General features: G+C 46.7%; 1 protein-coding gene across 8 annotated transcripts in view; it reads right to left on the bottom strand.

Annotated features, from left to right (window-relative positions):
* LOC147629781 (C18orf8) overlaps positions 1 to 16,997 on the bottom strand; it is a 66,901-nt gene extending 49,904 nt beyond the window's left edge. For 4 of the 8 annotated variants that reach the window (XM_086811301.1, XM_086811300.1, XM_086811303.1 and 1 more), the window contains exon 1: positions 16,852 to 16,986. The gene's annotated coding sequence lies outside the window, so the exon portion shown is untranslated. Of the gene's footprint in view, positions 1 to 16,851 lie in introns of all 8 variants that reach the window. The other 4 variants (XM_086811297.1, XM_086811295.1, XM_086811294.1 and 1 more) reach the window with 3 other exon arrangements.
* Between the last annotated feature and the right edge of the window lie 248 nt (positions 16,998 to 17,245).

The raw sequence follows: 17,245 nt of genomic DNA, 5'->3' as shown, positions 1-17,245 counted from the left end.
AGCCATGAAAGACAGAACGGCTGGCTGTGAAGAAGCGGCTGTCCACTGTGTGGGGGGGGGGGGGGGGGGGCGAAGACCAGCCCCACGACCTCTTAACGGGGCGAACACAAGTGGCCAGCCAGCCACACGACCAGACGGCCAGCCACGAAAAGAAGAGCTGAATTGCTGTCTTTGATGTCTTCTGTGTGGGGGGTGCGAAGACCAGCCCCAGGACGTGTAAAGAGCTGCTGTCCACTTGTGAAGGGGGCGAAGACCAACCCCAGGACGTGTAAAGAGCTGCTGTCCACTTGTGAAGGGGGCGAAGACCAGCCACGAAAAGAAGAGCTGAATTGTTGTCTTTGATGTCTTCTGTGTGGGGGGTGCGAAGACCAGCCCCAGGACGTGTAAAGAGCTGCTGTCCACTTGTGAAGGGGGCGAAGACCAAGCGGCCAGGCGCAGCCACGACCGGCACAGTCGGCGGCCAGCCCTGACAGGCGGCCGGCCTGGCCACAGCAGGCGGCCGGCCTGCCCCATAGGCGGCGGCCAGCCCATAGGCGGCGGCCAACCCACAGGCGGCCACCAAAGCCAGCAGCCGGCGGCCAACCACAGGCGGCCAGCCATTTTTTTTATATTTTTCATTTTTATTTTATTAAAAAAAATAAAAATCAAATGAACACCTTTCTCCCGGCAGTGGAGGGATAATCCCGGCGGTGATGAGGGATAATCCACGGTGTTTCAGGCACCGCTTGTATATACTCTATTATGTGTGTTAGTCACTTTATCCTTTTTGTAGACCTCTTTTGTTGTGTGAAGAAGAAGAAGAATTTTCAACCTCTCACCTTGTGTGTTCTCTTCTAGGGTTTGTGTGAGTGTGTGTGTGCTTACAAGAGCTCAAGCTCTCTTCTTCCCTGCATCTTTTCAAAAGAGCACCGAGACCCGTCCGACACATCTCTTGTGCATGTGGCTCCAACTCGAGGGGAAGAATCTTTGCGAAGAAAAAGAGAGCAAGAGTTTCCCCAAGATTAGGGATCTGGAGTGGCAGGTAAGAACACTCCATGACATTCCCCACTGCAACCCAGAGATAATAATGTGCCTCAACAAGGGAAAAGTAAAGGACCCCGACCGAATTGTCAGGCCGTATACGCCCGACCGTTGTCCGGTCCGGAGTGTGCTCGTCGATCACTCGTGATCTGCCAGCGCCCTCCTCGTCTGTTGACCCCGCCTTAGGACCCAGCGAGCCCGCAGCGGCCGCAGTAGCAGATGACCCCTTTTTGGCCGATGAGCCAGATGACATGAACACCGACGTCGCCGAGGGGACTGAGGAGGACCTCTTGGAATATGACGACGACGATTATAACCTATTGGACCCTGCTGATGTCCTGACAGAGACGGAGTTCTCTAGTGGACTTTTTAAATATCTTAATGCCAAACTGAACAATATGGGTAAAGTCCAGGCTGACTTAGTCACGATGCTACAAAGCATCTCCACACCGTTAGATGCACTGACAGCCGCCTCGGCTAGTACTCCGACTCCTCGTGATAGACGAACTCCTGCGGCACGGGTGAGCGTAGTCTCGCCAGTGGTTGCAAGAGTACAGGTCGATGCGCCTGTGGGGCCGTCCGTAGAGACAGCTTCGTCGTTATTAAAAGACTTAAAGCCGCCTAGTTTTGGTGGCGAGGAGAAGGAGAGAAACAAGGACTCGGTCAATATGTTTCTAGCGAAATGGTCAGACTTGCATGCGCTGCGACAGCAGCCTAGCCGGTTACAGCCCGTAAAGGCTAGCCTCTCATTAACCGGCAAAGCGTACAAGTGGTGGATGAGTTTGACAACTCGTCCTGCCACTTGGATGGAGTTTGAAACGATGTTTCGAAAAGAGTTTTTGCCTGTTAATGAGGCGGAGAGAAGCTGGGAGTTATGGGACAAGTGCTCGATAGAGAACAAATCCCTAACTCAATACATCTCAGACTATAGGAAGATAGTACTCAAGCTAAAGGGGATCGATGCATTCCAGACATTGCGAGGCTTTAAAAGAGGCCTCAAAGATGATTACCTTGAGTACGTAGAGCCCTTACAGCCTAAAGACTTAGCAAAGGCAATTAAGTATGCGCAGATATTCGATGACATCAAGCGCCGTAGTGCGCGTGGTGGTTCGAGCAGGGCCGAGGGTAGTGAAAAGAGGAGGTCAGGCCTTAAAAGAAAAGGGTTCCGCAGTGATAAACAAGGGGATAGGACGGACCAAGAAGGACAGGGTGGTCATTGGTCTAAAAAACCGCGACCATCCAAAAAGAAAAGAGACACCGAAATCCAAAAGAAAGAGCAATATATTAAAGCACGAAAGGAAAATCGCTGCTTTAATTGCAACGATGTAGGGCACACGAAGGCTGAGTGTCCAAAGCCTAAAGCCAGCACGAGTGGCAACGAGCCCAAAAAAGATGGTAAATCCTCTAGGCAGTTGCATACAGTGCAGAGACTCCCTCTCAGTTCCGCAGAGTTCAGAGAGGTGACAGTGTGTCATTATGATGAGCATCATGCTTGTTCAGTGACACCAGCGATGTGGCAGCCTACTGTAGGTCCGCATGACATGGTGCGCATGTATGGCACCATAGGTGGCCGTAGAGTCACAATTTTTATTGATGATGGAGCTAGCCACAACTTCTTGAACTACTCGTTAGTCAAGAAGTTGGGGTTGACTGAGACTTGGAGTGATCATGAGTATACTGTTGGCCTAGCCAACGGATATGACAAAACGGTATGGAATACCGTAGTATTGGGGGTCCCATTATCTATGCAAGACTACGAGGCTCCGCTTGACTTTCAGGTCATGCACTTAGCCAAAGCAGACGTATATCTAGGCAGGGAGTGGCTGTATGGCTTGGGCCCTAGTCTAGCTCGGAATTACTTACATATAATACGCTATGTTTTGAGCATGGAGGTAGAGTCATTACCCTGCAGGGCGACCGTACTGTCCCCGCCACACCACTTATTTCCTCCATGGAGCTGTGCACAGCGGTCCGCAGAGACTAGATAGCAGAGGTATATGCTTGTTACCCTCTTTTAAATTCTGTTTCCGTAGATAAAACTGTAAATGATGTTTGCGTAGACAAACAAGGAAAACAAAATAGCCTTGGACGAGACCCACTATTTGAAAACCCTATTTGGCATGCATGCGATTCAAACAAGAAAAAATCCAAGGTGAAAGAGACATTAAAGAAAAAGTACATAGATACTTTAATGAATTTATTAGAGGAATTTCAGGATGTTTTTCCTGATGATTTGCCAGATGGCTTACCACCATCTAGAGAAGTAGACCATGGTATCGAAGTTATGCCAGGATCAAAACCTATAAGCAAACCTGCTTATAGATTAAGCCACTCCGAGGCACAGGAGGTGGAAAATCAATTGATGGAATATTTGAACAAAGGCTTCATTCGGCCTAGTTCAAGTCCGTGGGCATCGCCTATTCTTCTGGTAAAGAAGAAAGACGGATCTATGCGGATGTGCATAGACTATAGGGCTCTTAATCAGATAACGATTAAGAACAAGTATCCGATGCCACGCATGGATGAGTTGTTTGATCAACTCTATGGATCAAGATACTTCACAAAAATAGACCTGAGATCAAGATATCATCAGGTTAGAATTAAACAAGAAGATGTTGCGAAGACAGCATTTAGGACCCGTTTCGGGCATTTTGAGTTTTTGGTTATGCCATTTGGGCTAACCAATGCTCCAGCGACGTTTATGACGCTGATGGACAGCATTTTACGTCCATATCTGGGAAAATTCGTAGTAGTTTTCCTAGATAATATTCTTGTGTACAGTAAGACACAGAAAGAACACATAGAGCATTTGCGTCTAGTGTTCGAGTTGTTGCGAGAGCACAAACTATTTGCAAAGAAGAGCAAATGTGAATTTTTTGAAACAGAAATTCACTACCTTGGCCATATTATATCCGCCGATGGTACGCGGATGGAGCCAGAAAAAGTAAAGGCTATTCTTAAATGGCCAGCGCCGAAGAATCTTGAGGAACTGCAGATTTTTCTTGGCATGTCGGGGTTCTACCGACAGTATGTGAAGGACTACGCGACGATCGCAGCCCCGTTGACTGACCAGTTACGGTCAAAAACTAAAAACATTAGTTGGGGGGAAGCCCAACAAACGAGCTTTGATAAGCTCAAGGTGACCGTAGCAGCTGCACCTGTTTTGACTATTGTCGATCCAAATGAGCCGTTTGTCTTGGAAACAAACGCTAGTAATGAGGCCATTGGGACCGTACTTATACAAAGGGGACGCCCAATTGCATTTGAGAGTAAGAAGTTAGATCGTGCGCAGCGTAACTACTCGGCTTACGAGCGAGAGTTACTAGCGATAGTTCATGCTCTGAAAAAGTGGAGACACTATTTATATGGTGCTACTTTTGAGGTCCGGACGGACCATGAAAGTCTGAAATGGCTTTCAAGTCAAAATGAACTGAAGGGTAGAAAAGCTCAGTGGGCGGAGATTCTACAGGAGTTTGACCTTCAGATACGTTACCAGAAAGGTAAGTATAACGTGGTGGCAGATGCACTTAGTCGCATGCCACAGATTAATGAACTTAGTTTCACAGTCTTCAAGAATGATTTCTTGGAGTCACTACGTGGTTTATGTGAGCATGATCCATCTTTTACAGAGGTCTGGCGCGCTGTACGCGTACGCACTTCTTCACAGACGCGACCACCTCCGTCGTTGGCACGGATTGCTAGTTCGGAGAGACTGGCCGAAGGTGCAACGAGAAGGGAAGCGAGAGTTAGTCCGGAGAGATTAGCCGTGTCTTCTGGGTATAGTTTGGAGCCGAAGAGCTCTGACGTAGGCCCTTCATCACCTTTGACTGCCACGGCTTCAAAGGGGAGTGATAAACTTCGTCGGGGGGAGAAATATGCTAATTACTCCATTGACGACGGGTACTTACTCTACAAGGGTAGAGTATGTGTACCAACTATTGGTGACTTTCGGGCCCAAATTCTTAAAGAAAGTCATGATAGTCCAAGTGCGGGTCATCCCGGGATTCAAAAGACCTATGCACTAGTAAAAAGACAGTTTTATTGGCCTAGTTTGTTTAAGGACGTCCAAACTTATGTGCTAAAATGCAGTAAGTGCCAGGTCAATAAACACGAACGTCTTAAGGTTGGAGGACTACTCCATCCGCTAGAGATTCCTCAAGGGAAATGGGAAAGCATTTCCATGGATTTCATTACCGGTTTACCCAAGACGAGTCGAGGGAATGACTCGGTGTGGGTGGTAGTAGACACGTTAACTAAAATGGCAAAGTTTATCGCCACGAAGAAAACTGTTAAAATGCCAGAGTTGGCAAAACTCTTTATTGAACATCTCTACAAGCTATATGGCCTGCCTGCAGATATAGTGTCGGATAGAGATAGAAAGTTCAACAGTCATTTTTGGAGGGAAGTCTTCAAAAAGTTGGATACTACTCTGAGTATGAGTACGGCAGATCATCCGGAGTCTGATGGTCAAACTGAAAGAGTTAACCAAATTCTAGAGGATATGTTGCGTTCTTATGTTAGTAAGGGATGAGGAGGTAGCTACCTAGGAACGCCGTAGTGCAATTTCCAAAAGGTTTCCCCAGTTTGTTTTCGAGGACGAAAACTCTTCTTAAGGGGGGGTAATGTCACGTAGGCTGTAACGCTTGTGATCGACGGCAGACCGGATGGCCAAGGACGTGGCCATCCGGGGTTCAGTGGGAGAGGACGCCCATGCGGAGTCATGGGCGGCCAGGCTAGTGTGGACAGCAGGCCACACACTATATAGCCTGGGGGATGAGGGGGGACTCTAGTGCTAGTCGTGGGAGGCGATCTCTGTCAAGCGTGTATACATGCTGAATATAAGTGACAGTCTGAAAAAGGGCATCTGTAACCAATGGGGCCACCCCAACCTCTGCATGTAGAATGTCATGTGGTAAAGATGGCTTACTCCTAATCATGCGTGGCAAAATCGTCACCTGTAGCCTCTCTATGCTCCTCCAGTGATCCTTCCCCTAGGCTTGGCCCCCAAAGGGCTGCACCATACATAGCCGCTGGTCGTACTAGAGTATCAAAGAACCAGCACTTAGTGCGGGGTTCTTGGAAATGTGCCTGGAAACAGTCTCTCCATACAGGCTAGGGAGGCGTGCCCCTCGCAAGTCGGTTAGTGGCAGCTATGGTCATGCAAAACAAAGGGCTTGTAAAAGTGACTCCTAGATACACATACTTCTGCACAATCTCCACTGGGGCATCTTTGTATATGAAAGAAAATCGTGAGGCGACTGCATAATATATGTTGAAGACCATAACCTTGGTTTTGCCGAAATTGATCGTAAGGTCTCTCTCCATGCAAAATCTGTCCAATGCATATAAGTGTTTCTGTAAACCGTTGGTTGAATCTGAGATCAAGACAATGTCATCACCATACAACAATATGGGCACTGCTGTCTCAGCTAATGGTGAACCTCTACCTCCAAAACGATCCACAAATACTGCGATCTCATCAATGTATAGGCCAAAGAGTGTAGGTGAGAGTGGGCAGCCCTGCTTAACCCCAATAGTGCTACATATATCTCCCCCGAGGTCCCACTGGGTGCACGTACTCGGCCAAGTACTGCCTCATATAGTGCCATCACACCATACATAGCCGCTGGTCGTACTAGAGTATCAGAGAGCCAGCACTTAGTGCGGGGTTCTTGGAAATGTGCCTGGAAACACAGTCTCTCCATACGGGCTAGAGAGGCATGCCCCTCGCAAGTCAGTCAGTGGCAGCTGTGGTCATGCAAAACAAAGGGCCTATAAAAGTGACTCCTAGATACACATACTTCTGCACAATCTCCACTGGGGCATCTCTGTATATGAAAGAAAATCGTGAGGCGACTGCATAAGATGTGTTGAAGACCATAACCTTGGTTTTGCCCAAATTGATCGTAAGGTCTCTCTCCCTGCAAAATATGTCCAATGCATATAACTGTAACCGTCGGCTGAATCTGAGATCAAGACAATGTCGTCAGCATATAGCAATATGGGCACTGCTGTCTGAGCCAATGGTGAACCTCTACCTCCGAAACTATCCACAAATACTGCGATCTCATCAATGTGTAGGGCAAAGAGTGTGGGTCAGAGTGGGCAGCCCTGCTTAACCCCAACAGTGCTACATATATCTCCCGAGGTCCCACTGGGTGCACGTACTCGGCCGAGTACTGCCTCATATAGTGCCATCACACCATACATAGCCGCTAGTTGTACTAGAGTATCAGAGAGCCAGCACTTAGTGCGGGGTTCTTGGAAATGTGCCTGGAAACACAGTCTCTCCATACGGGTGTAACATGCGAAAGCTGTGGGGAGTCTTCTTTCAGCCCTAAACACTCTTGGAAACCTTCTGATGCAAAAACGCACCATCTGATGCAAAAACGCAGGTAGAGAGAGAGTAGAGAGAGAGAGAGAGAGAGAGAGAAGTGCTGGAAATTCAGTATAATCTATGGTACAAAAAGGGTACATATCTGCAGCCCTTGGCTGCCTTCTTGAAAAGGTGGTAAAACACCCAAAATTCTGCCCTAGACTAGGACTCCTAATGACTCAAACCCCTAGTGGGCTGAATGAATAAAACATAGAGCAAGGGGGCTATTTATAGCCCCTTGGACTACATGGGGAACTGGCCAACTGCTGGTCGGCCAGTTACAAGCTCATAAAAATCCATTTAATGCAGCCGACTAGATGTTCTTGATGCGCCTGCTGCCCACACTTTGCTGACGTCAGCCGACAGCTCTTCTGGCAGCCAACATCCTCTTTCTTGCAGCCGACAGCCCTCTGATCCATGCTTTGCTCCAAGTCCTGCTCCATGTCCATCTTCTACTGGTTCATGGTCTTTATCTGTTTGCCTCTTCTGGATCTAGCCCTGCAAATGTCCATGGCATCTGTGATGCACATGACATCCCCCTCTGCTAAACTTGATGACGGGAATCCAACCTGCTCTTGGATGACTGTCATCATCCCAATCCTGTCCCGAAGTCCCTCTGTCATCATCCATCCCTGGCAAACCTTTTTCTCTGAAAATCCGGTCTGTTCTCCAAACCACTCTGTCTCTGATGAAGATCTATGCATCTGGTCTTCCTCTAGTCCACAATCCATTCCTGCCCTGACTCTGAACACCGTCTTGGTCTTCATTCCTGGAACTGAGTCTGGCACTCTCACATCACCCTTGGAGGACCAACCTCCCTTGGGACCGTTACCTAAGAACCTATCTGGCTCACAGAACTGCCATCCCCATCTGGCACTGTGGAACACCACCAACAAACCTCCTGGGAGTTCTTCCCGATCTGTGTTCCCGACTTGGGCTTCGAATCCGTGTACTTTCCTGTACCTTGGACCTGTACACCATCATCTGGGACTGAATCAGTGTTTAGCTTTGCTGAGCTTGATGCTCTGATACCAATGTAACATGCGGAAGCTGTGGGGAGTCTTCTTTCAGCCCTAAACACTCTTGGAAACCTTCTGATGCAAAAACGCACCATCTGCTGCAAAAACGCAGGTAGAGAGAGAGTAGAGAGAGAGAGAGAGAGAGAGAGAGAGAGAGAGAGAAGTGCTGGAAATTCAGTATAATCTATGGTACAAAAAGGGTACATATCTGCAGCCCTTGGCTGCCTTCTTGAAAAGGTGGTAAAACACCCAAAATTCTGCCCTAGACTAGGACTCCTAATGACTCAAACCCCTAGTGGGCTGAATGAATAAAACATAGAGCAAGGGGGGCTATTTATAGCCCCTTGGACTACATGGGGAACTGGCCGACTGCTGGTCGGCCAGTTACAAGCTCATAAAAATCCATTTAATGCAGCCGACTAGATGTTCTTGATGCGCCTGCTGCCCACACTTTGCTGACGTCAGCCGACAGCTCTTCTGGCAGCCAGCATCCTCTTTCTTGCAGCCGACAGCCCTCTTATCCATGCTTTGCTCCAAGTCCTGCTCCATGTCCATCTTCTACTGGTTCATGGTCTTTATCTGTTTGCCTCTTCTGGATCTAGCCCTGCAAATGTCCATGGCATCTGTGATGCACATGACAACGGGCTAGGGAGGCGTGCCCCTCGCAAGTTGGTCAGTGGCAGTTGTGGTCATGCAAAACAAAGGGCCTATAAAAGTGACTCCTAGATACACATACTTCTGCACAATCTCCATTGGGGCATCTTTGTATATGAAAGAAAATCGTGAGGCGACTGCATAAGATGTGTTGAAGACCATAACCTTGGTTTTGCCCAAATTGATCGTAAGGTCTCTCTCCCTGCATCTCCTGCTTTGTGGATGGGGACAATAGTGTTGGTAGTCCAGGAGGGTGGGAAGCCTTCATAGAGTGCTCTGTTAAAAAGACTGGCAAGAATGGGAGCCAATACGTGGTGCCCGTGGGCAAAATGTTTCGCACATAGATCCTCATGATCTTTTGCTTCACTCACACTACTCTCTCAAGTGCCCATATTCCCTACCATCTGCTCTATATTGTTTCACCAACACATGGTAGAAACAATCTGAAAGAGAGCATATAGGACAAGAGAACACTACATAGGGTATGTGAACATGGAGTCCTACTCCTCCATCTTGCTACCTGCTTCCATAATTGAGCATTAAAGCTATACCTAGATGAATCCAAGAACATGCCAAGTAGAGTTGATGACAACGTTAGTCTTCACGATGGAAGTGTCTGGAGTGTTGAAATCTTCAATCTGCCACGATCCTTCGCGACAAAAGTCTTCAAGTGGATGCATGGTGTCTCGTGCATCCCGCACTTGGATGCCATGTAGACATATCTGAACAAGAAGGTGCAAGACCTGGAGTGGAACTGGTCCCATGTGAGCCCTATCCAAGACGAGTCAGCCGGGGTTCTACATCCGAGGTCATGTATGCATTGTCCTGCACATGGAGTGCCAATCCGTAATGTGATTCTCCCTCTAGAATAATGTTAGGTGATCTGAGTATCTGGTCTGCGACCGGCGGGTGCCGGACATCGGCAGATGCATGTAGGTTTGCATGTAGAGAAGGGGCCAGCCCATAGGGCTACCCCAGAGCGGAGCCTGAGGAGGCTCTTGCTATGGCATGGGGGAGGTGTAGAACCACTCCCAAGGGGCCAGGAGGGCCCCAGGCTGTGCCCACCAGCCTTGGCTTGGGCTGGGAGGGCTGTCGGCCAGCCCTAGGGGCTCTGCCCAGGCAGTCGACAGGGCCCCACGCCCAAGACAGCCTGTCGGCTAGGTGTGGGGAAGCCCACACAGCATGCACAGGGGCTGTCCAGTAGTCCAGATGGTGTGCATATTGGCCAGCCCTTGCATAGGTGTGAAACGATTGGTTTAACTAGCATTTAATGCTATTTTAGCAAGTCGTGAGGTTTTATTCAGCAGGCTGACTTCTGTAAGCTGGCCGACCTGAAGCATGAAGGGGTATTTAAAGCCCAGCCATAATTCATGTTCAGGATCTCATTATTCACAACGGGTTGCTGCATTCCAAGGGCGAGGACAGCCAAGGGGAAAGCTCCAACCAAGGTCAAAGTGCAGGTCAAGATTCCGTCTTTATTTTCTAATTTACATCATTCTAATAAAGCAAATACACCATTCGTGGGGGGCCCTATAGAGGGTATTTGGGACCCAATACTGTGTCCTCTTCTCCCAATACTGTGTCCTCTTCTCCCTCTCTCTCTCTCTCTCTCTCTCTCTCTTTTCTGCACATCTACTTCAATTTTGTGCGTTATATTCATCGCTGAATTCTGGGCATTGAAGTTACCGATTCGACCACGAAGCTTCCGCATGTTACACATGAAACCTTGGGAAATGGTTCAGCATGAGAAAGAAAGGCTGAAATTAGGGTTTTCAGCCAAAAAACCAGAAATTACAGCAAATAAAAGGGTTGTGTTGCTGAATTTCAGTCATTGGGAGTGTGTAGGAGAGTGAATACGACCTAGAAACACTCTTGGAAGCTTGGAAAACACACTAGCAAGCTTGGATATGGTGTTGGTAAGGAGAAAGTGCAGAAAATACAGCCAAGAGGCCTCACGAGGGAGGACGCCAACTTCTAGAGAGAGAAGGAAGAAAGAGATGATGAGATGTCCACCCTGGGTGTCAAGCAGAGAGAGAAGTGAGTTGGGGTGCAAGCTAGGATGGACACATTGCTGGTTACTCTCTTTGAACAAAGGGGATAAGGTCTCAGCAGTGAACATTGAGCTTTGTCCACCTCGGGATATCAATGTGTGCGAACACAAGGCTGGTCATAATTTATAAGTGAGTTTTGGTCACCCAAAACTTACTAAAGACTGTACACACTCACTTATAAATTAATGCTAGTTTTCAAGACTCGGTTTTGACCAATACTTACCACATGTCACTTGCCACATAACCATGTCAGCAAACAATTTCACACGCACAGTTCACGGGTGGGTGTCCTCTTATCCAGAACTACACATTGGTCAAGCAAGCATGAAAACAGCATGCAAATTCAATTTGCAGGCAAGCACATAAAGATGCTATGCAATGCAACATTGGTATGGGAAATCCTCGTTCATGAGAGTACACCAAAGTCGACATGCTCCAAGCAAGTACACGAGGTACCAGACCCAATGGGACACCAATCCTCCAAGCATTTCCAGGCATGTACACACAGGCGCAAGTCCCAATGGAAAGCCAAGTCCACAATATCACATGAGTGGCATCAATCCCCGGCATCCAGTCCAATGTATATACATAATGAGAGCACAAGTGAACCGGTTGGGTGGCCAAATGGCGACATCCTCCCCGACTTCTACACAATTGTCCACAACTGAAAAGCATCCAAGTACGTCTGAGGCAAGTGCTAGCAATCTCTAAAGAACTCTTCATCAACCCATTTAGCATGAATGGAAAGATAGCTCTTGAACTTCACAAGATAACGCCTAAGAACTTTGCATGCAACAAGCTTGCATTCCTTGTGATGCACAATCTGTTCTAGTTGCAAAATCTTCTCAAGCTCATCCACTTCTCATGGATCCTCAATGATCGGTTCATTGGACTCCGGCCCTATATACTTGCGAAGGAGACTCACATGAAGAGCATTGTGTATATACCAATGACTAGGCAATGCCACCCTGAAAGCCACGTCATTGATCTTCTTGATCACTCAAAAAGGCCCATAGTATCTGGTTGCACCCTCTTTGCTAGGCCTCTTGCTAAGTCTTGCTTTCTCGAATTTCAACAATACCCAATCATTCTCTTTAACATCAAATTGTCTTCTATGCTTATCAGCAACCTTTTTATGTCTGACCTTGCAATGGCTGTCCGCGCCTGAGCAAAGGCAATATCCAGGTCTCTTACATAGTCATCAACTGCAAATATTTCATGAAGCATGGGTGGCAAAACCACCTTACCATAAACAATCTCAAACGAGGCCTTTCCCATAGATGCATGCACCGTGTTGTATGCGAATTCCACATGCAGTAAGTACTTCTCCCAAGAAGACTTTGGTCTGCCACATAACATTTCAAGAGGTCCAAAACGGCTGAATTTGCAGCCTCACTTTGCCCATCCGTTTGAGGGTGATAAGCTAATGAGAACTCCAATTTGGTGCCCATATTATCAAATAAGGCCCACCAAAAGAGAGTCATAGTCCTAGGATCTCTATCCCATGGCTGCATTGTCACAGTCGGGCACGTGTATACGGAACCAATTCACTACCAAAACAACATACATACATCAACCATTCCTGGCATATACATAATTACCATCATTGTGAAACATTACATGACCATATACATCCTGCAAACATTAACCAACTTGCACAGCACTAGGGGCGGAAGTTGGGCCCGGCCCCCCCTGAGGTATCTTTATTACCAACAGAAGTATTTATATGTACAAGATGCGGGTGCCCGGAGAGTACACACTCATCCAGCCGACACCAAATTTATCCAACTATGAAAAACATAGGTAAACACACTACCTGCAACTCCTCGATCACCAACCAAGGTTGAGTGATGACCAACCACTCCTGTTGCAACACCCTCGGTCACCAACCAAGGTTGAGCGATCACCAACAGGTCTTGTAGAAATACCCTCGGTCACCAACCAAAAATGAGCGATCACCAACCACTCCTATACTTTGATAGAGCGGTCACCAACCCTCTAACAAAGTGCTGCGCCCAAACCTGCAAAGCAGTAACCAGCCATGGTTTTGGCTCACTAGCCACCCACAGGTTCCACCAGATCACATCCCCAAGCTTGGTACTTGTCTAGGGACATGTTTGCTCAAGTTTCGTCACGAGAAACCTCCTGCAAACCTGTAGAAACAGCCAATAATGGCCCTTATAACAGTCGGCCAGCTCCTGTTGAGGCTCTGTTCACTCCGTCCAAGCCCTGTTCTCAACAGAGTAGCACAAAAACAGTCCCAACAGCCATGTGCTAGCTCCTAGCTTCTGGAAACAAATTTAACAGCCTGCAGCCCTGTAGATGCAGTCGGCTAGCCTTGTAGAGAGAGAGAAAGAAAGAAAGAAAGCTGTATTAACGTCTACTAGAGGCCAAACTCGACCTATGAGACAAATCAATGTACAACTCTCAATGTCTTCTGGATGTCCAGAAAAAAAAAAGGACAAAATGAACATGAAATAAACTATGAAAGTACTGAGCTAGTGGGGGGGTGTGATGGATGGAGCACTACTGCTAGAGGCTCAGTATGCAACCTATATGCGTAGGGTATACAAAAATGCAATGCAAATCTGTCTAGCTCCAACCAGTACCATAATGAGGGTGTAATATGTGATACATAGGCGATGACGAGGCAAAAATACCTCGGAGCATGATCTCCGGGTGTGAGTGTAAGTGAGCTAGCCGCTCCTGGATATGGTGCTGATGTTGAGCCCGTATCTCTGTGATCTCCCTCTGATGTAGTCTGGGAGTCTGGTAGCCTGGTGCTCTCGGTCTCCGTCTGGCTCAGAGGTCCGTAGCGCGCTGAAGTGTAACCCCGTCCTGTGTCAGTGGTGGATGAAATCTCCCAACTTACATCTTGTACATCTAACTAGCCCGTTCACAGGCGCCGTCCACACAGGACCAAAAAGTACTCACCAGGGTAACCACCCTTCCATGCATCCAGAGTCACTCACCAAGGTTACCACCCTTCCATGAGTTCATAAATCATGCCAGGAACTCACACTAGGATACCAATCCTTCTATGGAGCCCTTCCACATGTATTCAATCATGACATCATTCCAAACGTCTGCCAGAGAAGTGGTGACATGCATGGACATAGGCAATGGCTGAAGCAACCTTGGTGACTTTTGCCTATCAAATTTCACCTTTTGACAGGTGATACATGCATGTACATGTGTCTATGTCCTTCTACATACCTCCCCAAAAGAAATACCGCTTAGTCATGTGCGTAGTAGGCATTACGCCTCTATGACCAACATACGGAGGAGCATAGCAATCATCCAAAATCTTTTACTTCATGTCAAACACTACACATAAGCAATTATCTTTCATAAGATAGCCCTCTTTGATCATATATGAGGCATGTGCTTGACCAGCCATCAAATCAACCCAAATAGTGGCAAAATCAGCATCCATATGATACAAATCACACATGGCAGACAAGTCTCCATAAGAGGCAACCGAGATAGCTGCTACATACGGCTTTCATAACAATGCATCTGCCACTACATTCTTCTTTCCTCGGGTATACAAGATCTGAAGATAAAACATAGAGAGGAAATTGGCCATCCTCATATGCTTCTCTGACAATTTAGTTTGGGTAAGAAAATACCTCAACTTTGGTGATTTGTCTTCACAGTGAAATCAGCCCCAAGAAGGTAATGTTTCCACATGGTTAGTACAAGAATTACAACCAAGAGCTCTTTCTCATAAATGCCAAGAGAGAGCTTTGCATCATGCAATCTACGGCTCTCATAAGCCACAGTAGATCCCTCTTGATTTAGGACAGGTCCTATGCAATTTCCGGATGCATCACATTCCACACTGAATGGCTTTTGCAAATCCGTAATAATAAACATTGGACCATGTGTAGTTGCATCTTTCAATTTAAGGAATGCATCTCTCTCCACATCAATCCATTTGAATATAGCCTTCTTCTTTGTCAAGCCATGCAAAGGAGAAGCAATCCATGCTAAGTGCCGAATGAATCTACGGTAGTAAGAGCATAATCCAAGAAAACTACGAATCTCATGCACCAATCTCAATTCACGCCAATTCCAAATTACATCAATCTTTACAAGATCCATCCGAACTCCATCTTTGGATACAATATGCCGAAGATAGTGTATCTCTGATAAGAAGAACTCACTCTTCTTTGCATTTATGAAGAGTTTATGCTTACGAAGTTCTTCAAAAACGATGTGGGGATTGAAGGGTTGATGTGAGAAGTGCACAAGAAAGTGCCTTTGCCGGTTGGTTTTGGCAAGAAAGCCATGAAAGCTTAGTGAGGGAAGGAAGAAAAGCACTACAAGTGCAGGCTATATTGTCCCTGGTGCGTAACAGCCATAACCTTGCCCGTACTAGCTTTTAAGTCTTGAGTTTGTTCTTTTGTTGTTGGTAGGCATGATGGCTAGAAAAAACATGTGTGTATGGCGTGAGGGAGGGGCTGATATTCTCGTAAGAGAAAGGAAGTATTGCCACGAAAAGTACCCACACAAATTTACGTGCTCACACTTGGACCATTATCATGCATGACCCAACCACGGTGCACACATGCACAAACACAAATTTCCCATCTTGCAAAGCATTGTAATTATTTGCCCCTTCTAGACATCTTTATCTGGACTTGCAAGATGAGAAGCATTAAATCCAATCTGAACTCCCCGGAGTAGACATTTATCAGCAGTGAGCACAGTGTCTCCTATTGGTAAAGGCAATGTCACGTAGTGTCCCTAGTAATGACATCAACACTCCCAAGGGAGGCAAGCCAGTGAAATGGTTCAACTCCTTGAAACTAGATCTAGAGATGAGATAGGACGGCAATGTATGAGCTCCAAAACACGATCAGTTCATTCTAGATAAAACCCTGTAATCCCATCTTAATAATAAGTTAGAAGACCAACCTCTGGGCAATATCAAGTCTTTTAGATTGCCTCAATCCATAAGCACAATCACCTTGTGCCCATTTATGTAACCAAAAGATGTCCGGTCCCCTTCGTTGAGAAATCCTCCTGCTATATGAACAATCCCCTCTTATTGAGTTTTGAGTTGCAGCTAAATAATGGCCGTTTTGCATTCAGCTCATCGGCTTGCATTGATCTACATGACTTCCCCACACACATCGCCTGGTGGTGCCCTAAACAGTGACAAGTCATAAAATAACCTCGCTTCAAATCCCGCTGGCATCCCATCCTCGGCTACATGTTCACGTGACATTTCTTGCTTTTTTTCTATCCTTCATATATTGCTCATGTGCATGTGACAATCCTCTTTCTTTCTTTGTTTCTCTTATTGCAGAACAGAAAAGTTCACATACATAAGCAGTGCCATACGCATGAATTTCCTTAATGTTTTTATAGTTTGTTCAGGAGGTGAGCGATTCGAAGTCACAATCTATGTGGTATGATAACCACTCCGATGAGAGACCATAATTGCCATATTTACGCTTAAAGTTAACCTTATGAAAATACCTTGGAAAGCAAGATTTTACTTCATACTAAGTCATTAGTTATTGAGATGCAATGGGTGAAGAGATTAGGGGATGGAGCAGGCACTGCAGACATAATTAATTCCCTAATAACAAACATATGAAAATCGAAGATTAAGGTGTCTTAGAATTATGAGCTAGATCTGTTACTGTACATGTACACGAAATAAAAGACCTTCAAGTTCCCAGAAACGGAAAATTTTGCAAGAGAGATGAATCCCCACCTTATGGTTGATAGCTGATGGTGATTCGCCATGAAGACCTGAGCTCCGTTTTTCTGCAGGTACGCTTCGTGTTTGCTCCGGGGGCCCTTTCAGATACGACGGTCAGTGGAGTTGAATTTGGGGCGCCCGTGTTGTAGAAATTAAAAGGTCCTGTCACCAAGAGGGACTAGTACTTGGTCAATTGTGCCGAAATATGCACCCACAACATTTTTTGGTGGGATATTAATTTATTTTTCACCCCACGGTGGGCACATGCATTAAGGTTATTTTAAACACATGTCGCGTTGGTGGTTTTATCTGCTTCTACAACGATCATTGCTCGCGTGTGTTTGCATGGTGTTGTCGTCTTTTTCTGGAAGCGCATGAAGCGCACTTTGGCCATGGTTATAGTGCC

This window comes from Cibotium barometz, chromosome 17 (assembly GCF_041138505.1).
Source record: "Cibotium barometz isolate CiBa-2024 chromosome 17, ASM4113850v1, whole genome shotgun sequence".
NCBI lineage: Eukaryota > Viridiplantae > Streptophyta > Polypodiopsida > Cyatheales > Cibotiaceae > Cibotium > Cibotium barometz.
Note: the sequence above shows the minus strand (reverse complement) of the source record. Positions and strands in the feature narration are given on the sequence as shown.